The sequence below is a fragment of the Alosa alosa genome, chromosome 2 (assembly GCF_017589495.1).
Source record: "Alosa alosa isolate M-15738 ecotype Scorff River chromosome 2, AALO_Geno_1.1, whole genome shotgun sequence".
Lineage (NCBI taxonomy): Eukaryota > Metazoa > Chordata > Actinopteri > Clupeiformes > Clupeidae > Alosa > Alosa alosa.
The window spans coordinates 14,643,377-14,653,887 of NC_063190.1; the positions used below are offsets into that span (position 1 = coordinate 14,643,377).

General features: G+C 46.8%; 1 long non-coding RNA gene across 1 annotated transcript; it reads right to left on the bottom strand.

The window, feature by feature from the left end:
- Positions 1 to 1,599: 1,599 nt before the first annotated feature.
- On the bottom strand, positions 1,600 to 5,471 carry LOC125291113. Its single transcript, XR_007192927.1, has 3 exons — positions 5,384 to 5,471; positions 2,371 to 2,553; positions 1,600 to 2,270 (listed from the first exon to the last, which is right to left on the bottom strand). It is a non-coding gene; the product is annotated as an uncharacterized LOC125291113 (long non-coding RNA).
- Between the last annotated feature and the right edge of the window lie 5,040 nt (positions 5,472 to 10,511).

The window sequence follows — 10,511 nt, forward strand, 5'->3', positions numbered from 1 at the left end:
ACACATAAACATACTATGTAAGTTGGCTCTCCTAAATCAGAATCAGAGGATTTAACCACATATTTCACAGGGAGAAGGAAATGAATAAACCCAGTGTTTCATTTGGCGTGAGGCGAACAGTGTTTCATTTATTCACGTCTATGTGGACGGCACTGTATGAGAGAGTATAGGGTTGTCCAGAAACAGTGGTCACTATGGTCATATCCTATTCTTTGTGCTCGAAACAAACTCTTGAACTTCACCACTGGCAGTGTCCAACCATTACTTTTCACCATATGAACCATTTTTGGGGAAAGGAACATCTACACACAAACAGACACACACTCACACACACACACATATACACGCACACACACACAGAGGCTGTACTAGGGAGGACTATTTTGGTCATTAATGGCCGGGTATGTGCACAGTGGGCGTGTGTTCCTCTCACAATTAGAAGGGAGCGCTCAGAGTATGGAGTTCTTTGCGGTCACAGCTCATACGACTCGACGGAACTCAAAGTCCTCTGACACTCGGCACACACCGGGGGGGCTCCGGTAGCTGACTGCAAAATACAGCACAGTGTACTGTAACTGGGCATCAGATCACACTGGTGACCACCCCAGAACATAGAGTGGCACAGCACAGAACAGTCCTCTCTGCCTCTCCTCTCTCTGGCCTTATTGACTAACACAGCTTTTCGGGCCTCCATGCCAGAGTTTGTTTTTGTTTTTTTTTATAATGTTTTTGTAGGGGGCCACGGTGGAAGGGGAAGTTTGAGATATATTTGAGTGAAAGACCACCACCAAAGTTCCAGATTTTGTTTTCTTTTGCAGAATGAGTTGCTGATAGAAAAGTGGCTTTAGCAATCGCTAAATTGGTCAACATTTTGGGGTTTGGATCAGCTTAGGGTGGAAACCCTGTAAACTCTCCCCACCTTGTAAACCAGGTGGAGGTATTCTTAAACAAACAGCGGGCCTAGACGCACTGAGAATGGCATGAAAAATGTGGTAAATTACGGGAGCTTTCGAAATAAATCTTGGCCTGCCCTGGAATGGCACTGGCCTTCCACCGAGGCATCGGGAGTTTAGTTTCAGCAAGCTCTTCCTCTATCTCTGCGGCAGCAAAGACGTGCATCCCTTCATAATGAGAAGCTTAATCTCTCCCTCTGTTGTTTGGCAGAGATTAGTCTCCGTCTGCGTAAGTCAGAGAGGGGCCAAGAACGCTCCGTCTCAGGAAGCAGGACCACCCCGGCCTGCCTGCTCTCCCCGCGCCCCTCTCTCCCTCCGCGCACTGCTGTTGATCTTTAATATGCTCCGCTAAGACATCTCGCCTCCTCTGATCCATCCATCCACACGCTCCACCCCCCCCCCCCCCCCCCCAAGTGTTTCTCTGACCATTGCCTTTTTTGGTAACAGCATGCAGCTGTCAAGGCTCTATGACAACCTTATAAGCCTGAGAAAACATAGTTATAAACACCATAGCGCCTTATTATTAACTGTACGGAAACTTTCATGAGAGCAATTTAGTGTATATTTCCGGGTGTGCTTGTTTTGTTTGGTGTGTAGGATAGAGATAGAGAAACTTTTTCATGTTTATAAGGTTTATTCCTCTCAATTGAGGAGGCTCTTGTGTGAGATTCAATTCTTATACTGGTCTTGGGAACAACAACATTTTTTTAAGAGGCACAGGTTGACCTGATTTATTTTATAGTCACTGCATTGTGACACTGACAGACAGAAGAAAATATAGGCATGGTAAGTAAATTACTCTATACAATCATCATTAATTTAGCCACACAACAAACAAAGTTATGGTATAACTGATGTACAGTAATTTATTCTACCGTTTTTAAATGTAACTTGTGAAGGGGACGAGTGTGTGGGGGAGTTGTAGAGAGAACAGTGACACTCCACTGCCATGTATTTTTCTCTCTTTTTCCCTTTGAATCAACAGCAACCATTGTTTGCCTCCCCTTAATGCCCTGGCCATATGTTGACTGGCAAGAAAGGTCTACGGGACATTTTACCTGAGCAGCTGGTTCATCACAGGCCCCCTGTGTGTGTGTGTGTGTGTGTGTGTGTGTGTGTGTGTGTGTGTGTGTGTGTGTGTGTGTGTGTGTGTGTGTGTGTGTGTGTGTGTGTGTGTGTGACAGAGAGAGAGAGATAAGCTCTACAAACGCCATTGTCTCCCCCCATGCCTTCCCCAGTGAGTGCAAACAGACCGCGGAAACCACACAGGTGCTCTACGTTCTGCAGTCTCTGCCTGTGTGTTGACCAAAGCTTGACCTAAACGAAAGAAAGAGAACGAGAGAGACAGAGAGAGGCCAAGAGTGAATGCATAAATAAATAAATAAAGAGGAAGACCTACAGTACTGCCTGACCTTACCCGAAGGAAGATCCCGCTGTGATTGAGTCTGTTGTTTCCATCATTGCTGATGTTTGACAAATGATGGGGCCACTCTATTGATCTTGATTACAGGGTTCCCAACACAGAGGATGCAAACAGGGCATAAAGCCAGTGCTCTGGTCCATTTTTACACAAATGGTGTCCCTCAGGTCCACTTGGAAACTAACATAAAGAAAAACAAAGAATTAAATTCTAACGCAATTCCATTGTAGTGAAAAAGACACATTTAGAATTTAACTTTTTTCCCCAAGGAAATTGCGGAAACCTTGGGTTCATATAAACTTTGTACAATTACAAGGTTACAGCACTGCCTCCTTTTTATGCTCAGTAGAGTGTAAACAGTCTAAATAGATTTAGACAACGTGTTTCCTATTTATCTTTTTGTTTTGAGTAATCTCTTTCTGTAAGGACTGAAAATGAGAGTAGCGAGAAAGCCAATGACAAAAAACACCCAAGGTGCTGAGGTCAGAAACATGGACGTGGTACCTGAAATCTCCATAACAGCAACACAGTGAAGTTGCATATCAAAGCTGTAGACTCTTAAAGCTTTGGCATGCGCTGGCCTTTGAGCGGGTGAATGGGAGGTGGGTGCGGTGCTGTAGGCACTGGCATGTTCCAGTGCTGAGGGGGCGGACAGGAGCAGCCTGGGAAGTGATCCTCTCCAGGGTGACAGGCTGTTTTATCAAAGCCAAGCATGTGTTCCTCTGATGTGCTCGCCTCAGGCCTCTCTTACCAGCATCCCCCCCCCTCTCATCCCCAACACCACCTAAAAATCCCCCAAAATGCCCTCCTCTGTTGATCCCTGCTGGCTCCCGCTCCTTTTGTTGCTGGAAGGGGGGTGGGGGGTGGGGGGGTATCTAGAGGTGGCCTCTTTATCAGAGGAGGCCTGAGGCGGGACTGTATCCTGGGGTGGACTTTGTGTGGGGTGGCCTGTCTCGTCCTGTCCCTCCACCAACCCCTCATGAGCCCCTGTGAGGCATCAGAGGAGCATCCATATGAGAGCAGATAGAGAATGTCATCATAAGAGGGAGTGGAGAGGAGGCCGGAGAGAAGGTTGGGGGTCAAAGCTGGATGAAAACTCCTGCTTCTGCTACTATTACCATCTCCATGGACCTTCAATTGTGTCAAGGGGGTAGATGCCACATTCACATTGAGCTACAAGACGTGGTCATGGATTTTTGTATAAAATGTTATGGGGGGACAATTCAAAAGGTATTCCCCCTTTTTCCCCCTTTTTCTGGCGTAGTCCTATGGCAAAAAGATGTGAACCCTATCCTACAGTCAAGACGGAGTCAGTGAGGCCCTCGTTCTTCTTCAAGGCATCTTTACTGCTTAGTCAGTGGAAACCTTTTAGGTGTCGCCTGAGGCAGAGATGGCTCCGGGAGTCCAGGAGAATTCTTAAAAGGTCCCTTTCTTTTAGCTGGGTGCTCTCTTTCTCTCTCTCTCTCTCTCTCACTCTCTCTTGCTCTCTCTCTCTCTCTGCCATGGCCCCAGGCTTATTCATTGGAGAGTTTCTGCTCTGGTCTATGTAAAAGCTCTTTGTGATAGTGTCTTGTGTTTGAGAGGTGCATTGCAAAGGCTTGCATACAGTGTAATTATTAGAATTGCTGGCTGTCTTCACGATCTTCACAATCTTCCTCAGTTCCCGGAGGTCAGGCTGGTCATGGCTGAGGACACCAGAGGGGGGGGGTTAAGTGACCCAGGAGTGGCACAAGGTCAAACGCTTCACCTCAGATGCATGTCTGAGAAAGTGACCTCACCTCGCCAGGGTCAGGTTGGGCCATTCCGTTCAAATGGATGTTTTGAAAGGCCGGAGAAAAGCAGAAATGCCCCGGTAATTGGTCCGATAAGGGCTGGGGATGGGAGCAGTGGGAAACAGTGCAGTGATTGATGGAAAGGCCAGACCCTGCTATCAGGCTGTTGCCCCTTGTGGGGAGATAAACAGTGGTATGTCCCCTAACTTACCTTCTCCCTCTGGAGTGTTGGGGGTAGGGGTGCACAAAGAGTCAGATAAAAGAGAGGCTTTGATGGGGAACCAATGGAGAGAGAAAGAGAGAGAAAGAGAGACAGCGAGAGAGAGAGAGAGAGAGAGAGAGAGAGAAGGGGAGAGAGATAAAGAAAGAATTAAAAAGAGATGGAGAAGAAGAAGAAGAAGAAAGTGATTGATAAAGAACTGCCCAATGACACACATACAGTTTAAACAGGCTCAGTACGACGATCTCAAAAGTCAGAACAGAGTACTCCTGTTCTCCAGAATTCCCTGTCCCCTGTGTCCCAGCTGTCCCAGATGAGGGGACTTTCGCCGGACAGGTTAGGTCTGGGCCACATCTAGCAGTTCTCCTCTTGGTCCCTGGTGGAGGAGGGGGGGTTAGGTGCAGAGGAAGGGTAGGTGGGTTGGCCGATGTATTTCATGCATATTTTCTCTCAGCACTTCTTTTTCTTGTTCGCCACCCAGCAGTTTAAGTGCCGGTGTGACGCAGCAGTGCAGGCAGGCGGGCCGGCAGCCTGTCTGTCTCCTGCGAGCGCCGAGTTAATTGGAAGCACCACTGTGTGATACGACTCAGAACAAAGGGGCCTGCTGAAGTGCTGCTCAGCCACGTCAAACCGCACCCACAAAACGGCTCTGTGGCACGCAGACAGCCTGCCACTACAGCACGGCCCATCTGTGTGTGTGTGTGTGTGTGCGTGTGTGTGCTTGTATGTGTATGTGCATGCATGTGTGTATGTGTGTGTGTGTGAGGGGGATGCTGTATGGGTTTTAGAGTATCTGTGTGTGTGTGTGTGTGTGTGTGTGTGTGTGTGTGTGTGTGTGTGTGTGTGTGTGTGTTTTTGTGTGTATGTGTTTCCTCTGTCATTCAGTGGTCAGGAATTTATGCGGCCTTAAATAATCTTTTGGATTTCAACTGGCAGTGTCACTTAAATAATCGGAGAGAGAAATGTGGTTGTCTAACTAAGAGGAGAGAGAGAAAAAGACGACGGTAAAAAACCCTACCAGGGGAAATGCCTGAATGATGAGAAGGACGAGACCCTCACCACAGCCTTGGTGATGTCCTCAGTGAGCTGGTATCAGTGGCCCGACCCCAACCAAGGCCAGAAATAAAACATGCACATTGTGTTTTTTATACTCTAGTGTTATCAGCCAATGTCATTTCCATGGAACAGGAGGTCAGGATGACGGCCAGAGCAAATGTCACTCTGACCAGGGCATCAGGAAAGACACACAGCACAGCAGTGGTCAGATATAATCATCTATCGAGATAAGTGGTGTGTGTGTGTGTGTGTGTGTGTGTGTGTGTGTGTGTGTGTGTGTGTGAGTGTGTGTGTGTGTATGCATGTGCATGTGTGTGTGTGCGCGTGTTTGTGTGTGTGTGTGTGTGTGTGTGTGTGTGTGTGTGTGTGTGTGTGTGTGTGTGTGTGTGTGTGCATGCATGTTTGTGTGTGTGTGTGTGTGTGTGGCTGGAGGGAGGGGAGGGGGAGGGGGGTTGTTGGTAGAGTAGATAATGGGAAAGACACATTTTTGTTTTCGGTAGTGAAATAAAATTCCCACAATGCCTTGTGAGCCCACAATGTTTTTGCCTTTCCAGCAGGCTATTGTCTGGTCTATTGTCTTTCCACCATGGTGTTAAGGGCTCTCTGTGTACCGCACTGGATACCACCACCATGAATCAGTAACCAACGCTCCCCAGCCGCAAGGGAAGCATATCATCTCACGGGTACTGGCACACTCATTGGCCGCACAACTCAGGGCCGTTTCCAGGTAGCGGCCAAGGACTGGATCGCTGTGGTTCTGGCAGAGGGGGATGACAGCTTAACTTGCTGTCGAGGCACTGTTTTGAAGTGTTTCATATTCTTTCTCTTTCTCTCTCTCTCTCTCTCTCTCTCTTCTTCTCTCACTTTCTCTCTTTGTCTTTCTCTCTCTGTGTTGAGGTTGTTGTGTAACTCTTGTAAACATTTTATTATGTCCATAGTGCAAGACAGCACTAAAATTTAACTTTCAACAATAAAACCGGTACAGTTTGACACATTAAAGTTTCCACACAAAAATATTGCTATTGAGATGCTTCAAAAACATTAAACATATGTAAGAAAATTGAGACAGTTAATAGCTTGAAGAATTATGGGACAGTTACATTTTTAAACATTTAAAAACTGCTGTTTAAACAATCTGGCCCTGCTGTGGTCCAGGTCAGATGCAGGAAGATATTAGTTAGCATTCATCAGCATGACTGTGGTTCCAATCACAGAGGGGTGCTCTGGACTCATGGATTATGATTCATTTTCTTGTTAAAAACATAACAAATTACCCCTGCCCCAGGGTTGAATGACTGATTTTCATTGACTAGGAGGGCATAAAAGTTTTGGCACTGTTCACTCGAGAAAAGATGAATGAACTAGACCTCTGGGGTGCTTGTTGAAAGGTGTGTGTGTGTGTGTGTGTGTGTGTGTGTGTGTGTGTGTGTGTGTGTGTGTGTGTGTGTGTGTGTGTGTGTGTGTGTGTGCATGTGAGAGACAGAGAGAGAGAAAGAGAGGGAGAGAGAATCACACAGAATATGAGTCCATCATCGCTGGTTGGCAAACTCAACAGCTTGTCCCCTGATTCATAGGCTTTAGCAGCCATTCACAATCCCAGTGTAGAACCCCACCACCACCATCACCCCCACCTTTCCATTCTGCCCAGGTCAGTCTCCCAGCCTCCCCTCCACCTCTGGAGGTGCCCCCAGCCCCTCTGCAGTAGAAAAATAAACTTGACCCACGCATCATGAAGGAAGATTGTTGACCCACTCCCCCACCACCACCTATACCCCTACTGGGTTTACTTCACAGTGACCACGTCTGTGCTGCATTCACACACACACACACACACACACACACACACACACACACACACACACACACACACACATCCAACACACACACAAAGACACAGACTCATAGAAACAGAGAGAGAGAGAGAAAGAGAGAGAGAGAGAGTGCCCTGTTTACCCAGGTGGATTTGCTGAACCCCTTCTCTGGGAGTGGATTCCAATTCAATTTCCCATTGTCCCCCTGCCCCCCTCCTGGTCCCTGCTCAGCCCCTCTCTATCCCCGTGTCAGGCCAGCAGTGGGGTCCCTCTTCTTATCAGGTCAGGCAGCTCACCATTACAGGACAAGCCATTCTCACACTGGGCTTTGGATCTCTACAGACGCTAACAGCTGTGGAAGAGTCAACACAAAAACAAGCTTCCATACACACACATGCACACAAACAGAACACACATGCAAAAACAAAACACATGCATAGACAGGCTAACAGTTGTGGCTAATAGCATGCTTGGCTTATTGCCGAATGCAAAAATACAAATATATTGATGCATGCATGTCTGTGCATAAACCAAATGAAATTGGAAAAAGATGAGCAGTCCATTTTATAAGAAGATTTGCTTAGTCCCCTGAAATCAATGAAGTATGATAACGTCTGTGAGCTTGCCGGGGTTTTGGAACATGATAGCTACCACTTCCTAAATCCTGGTCTTAGTGTGTTGGCTTTCCTGGACGTCTCCGTCTGGGGCTGGTTTGAAAGCAAGAGCCAGCTCCTGCTGTTCTCATAACTGTAGATTAGGGGTGAGAGCGAAAGTTCATGGAAAAGAGAGATAGTGTGGTGTGTGTGTGTGTGTGTGTGTGTGTGTGTGTGTGTGTGTGTGTGTGTGTGTGTGTGTGTCTGTGTGTCTGTGTGTGTCTGCATGTGTTTTTATGTGGTGAAAGACTGGCAAAGGGGTGATGGGTTTTGTGTTTGTGTTGTGTTTGAAAAGGAGGGCACCGTAATAGGGAGTGAGTGAGAAAGGTAGATAAAGAGACAGTGTGACAGAGAGAACAAGAGAGAGAGAGAGAGAGAGAGAGAGAGAGAGAGGGAGGGTAAGAAGGGTGTGGCATGGTGAGACGAGTGCCCTGGCGCAGCCAAATGAGACCGAGGTGGCGATAAGCTGCCCAAATCCCATCAGACCCATCTGGGGAGCGACCCGTGTGGGTTTTCCCCCGCAGTGGAGACTCCGGCCACACCTTTCCGTCTGACCCGGCTCACATCAAGGAGAGGGACAGAGGCCCTCACCCCAACGTCCAGCAGAGACTCCTCGTCCATGGCCCGGTGGGAGAGCTCTTTCATCTGCAGCGCAGCGCTTTGCTCCATGCGGAGCACAAAAAAGATTAATCTGTCACTGACACCTCACCACAGAGCAGGGCCAGTTTCAATGTGGGAAAGAGAGGCTCTCATTTGAGTTCCTCGAATTCAGAACCCATTGTGTTGGAGTGCCACTATCACTGCATGGAGAAACCTGCCGAGTAGGCTATATATTGTACTTCTGCAAAAATTTGATCAATAGCTCATCAATAAAGATCGATATAGATTAAATGCATTCAGCTAGTACAGAATTGATTTAGTTGTCAAAAAGACATTTTCTGATATCTGCAATATTTGCTGATACTGAACACTATGTTTGGATGGGTAAAATAAAATCAGGTCATTTTTTCTGTGTTTTTTTTTTTGACACACTTTTTCTGTGTTTCTTTTTGGACACACCTTGTGCCCCATGTGTTCAGTTCTTGAACTGTTACACATTCCATAGCAGCGTGACTTAATAATGCTGATCTTTCTTGCACACAACAAATGAGGGGAAATATCAGTTCATTAATATACTGATATAGCATGTAAGATGTTTATGAGATGATGGATCACACTTAGAAAGCATACAAAGAACAGTACAGAATTCACTCTATGTTGTTATTTATATCTTGTGTTTCAGTTCATTCACCATGCACCATTCAAAACCAAACCATCCATTTCATGGAAAACTGACCCCAGTTAGTATCTGAAAGTGAAATATACCCTGACCAGTGACCACCCATTAAAGTCAGAGGAAAAAGTGCAGAGCAGCTTTACCTTTTCTCTCTAAGATGTGAACATATTTCTAGATATACAGTAACAAGAGTTTATATCAACAACCTGACCAGTGGTAATAGCTTTACTGTGGTCTCCATATACAGGAAGGGCAGTCAGCATATGGTAAGATGTCCCAGTAGGTAGTGGTCAAACAACCACAATTTCAATATCAAAGCTGAGAAACTAGGAATCCAAATGACCTGAGCACAACCCCTTACCCTAACCTATCCTTGGAGGCCCAGCAATAAGAAAACATTTTCATGGTACAGCTATACAGCTATGACCTTTCAATAACCGTAGGATAATGAAGTACTTTTCAGTTAAGCTTAAATAAATCCTGGTATGTTGTAGACATGCCCAACAAATAAAGCACAACTCCAGTCTATTTCATCATCAGCTGATGTAAAAAATTACAGTTTAAATATGTAACATGGAATTGATCAGCCTCAAACCAGCAGCTGGAAAACAACAGGTCGAATTCGGAGGCATTTAACTGAGAGGGTGAAATTTAGAGTAGGCAACTGGGACATATCCCACTGGTCTGTGTCTCTCCAGAGGAGAATAAGGAGAAAACAGCCTCTCTCGCTCTCTCTCTCTCTCTCTCTGCATGTGTGTTAGTGAGGAGCAGAGGCCTTCAGAACAGCAGCAGCGGCCCCAACACATGGTCCCAATTTCACGGCCGAGGATGGAGGAGTTTGTGGGCGGATGCGGGGGCAGGAACAAGCATGCAATCTGAAGACATTAATACCTTGGTAATAGTCACATTCGCTTAAAAACCAGGAAGCGTTTTTTTTTACTCCTTGTTCTCTCTCTCTCTCTCTCTCTCTCTCCATATGTTTCTACCTCTCTCTCTCTTCCTACATCTGTCCTTCTCCCTCCCTCTCTTCCCCCCTTCTTCTCCCCTCCTCTTCTTCTCTCCTCCTCTCTCTCTCTCTCTGGGTGAGTGGCTGTGGCTCGTGAGGCCGGAGCTATACAAACAGGATATTGTGAAACGCGTGCAGGCGCTCTGTGAGTTGCTTCCTGTGAGCGCGCCCTCGGACCCTAATGAGGCCCGCTTACAGTAAAGTGGCCAAACATGCGCCTCTCACATGTGCTCTTGCTGCCGCCGCCACCACCACCACCAATCCGCCGCCAAGGCCAGGAAGCACTGCATTAGCTCTCTCCCTCTCTCTTTCTCTCCCTCTTTCTCTCTTTCTCTCTCTCTCTC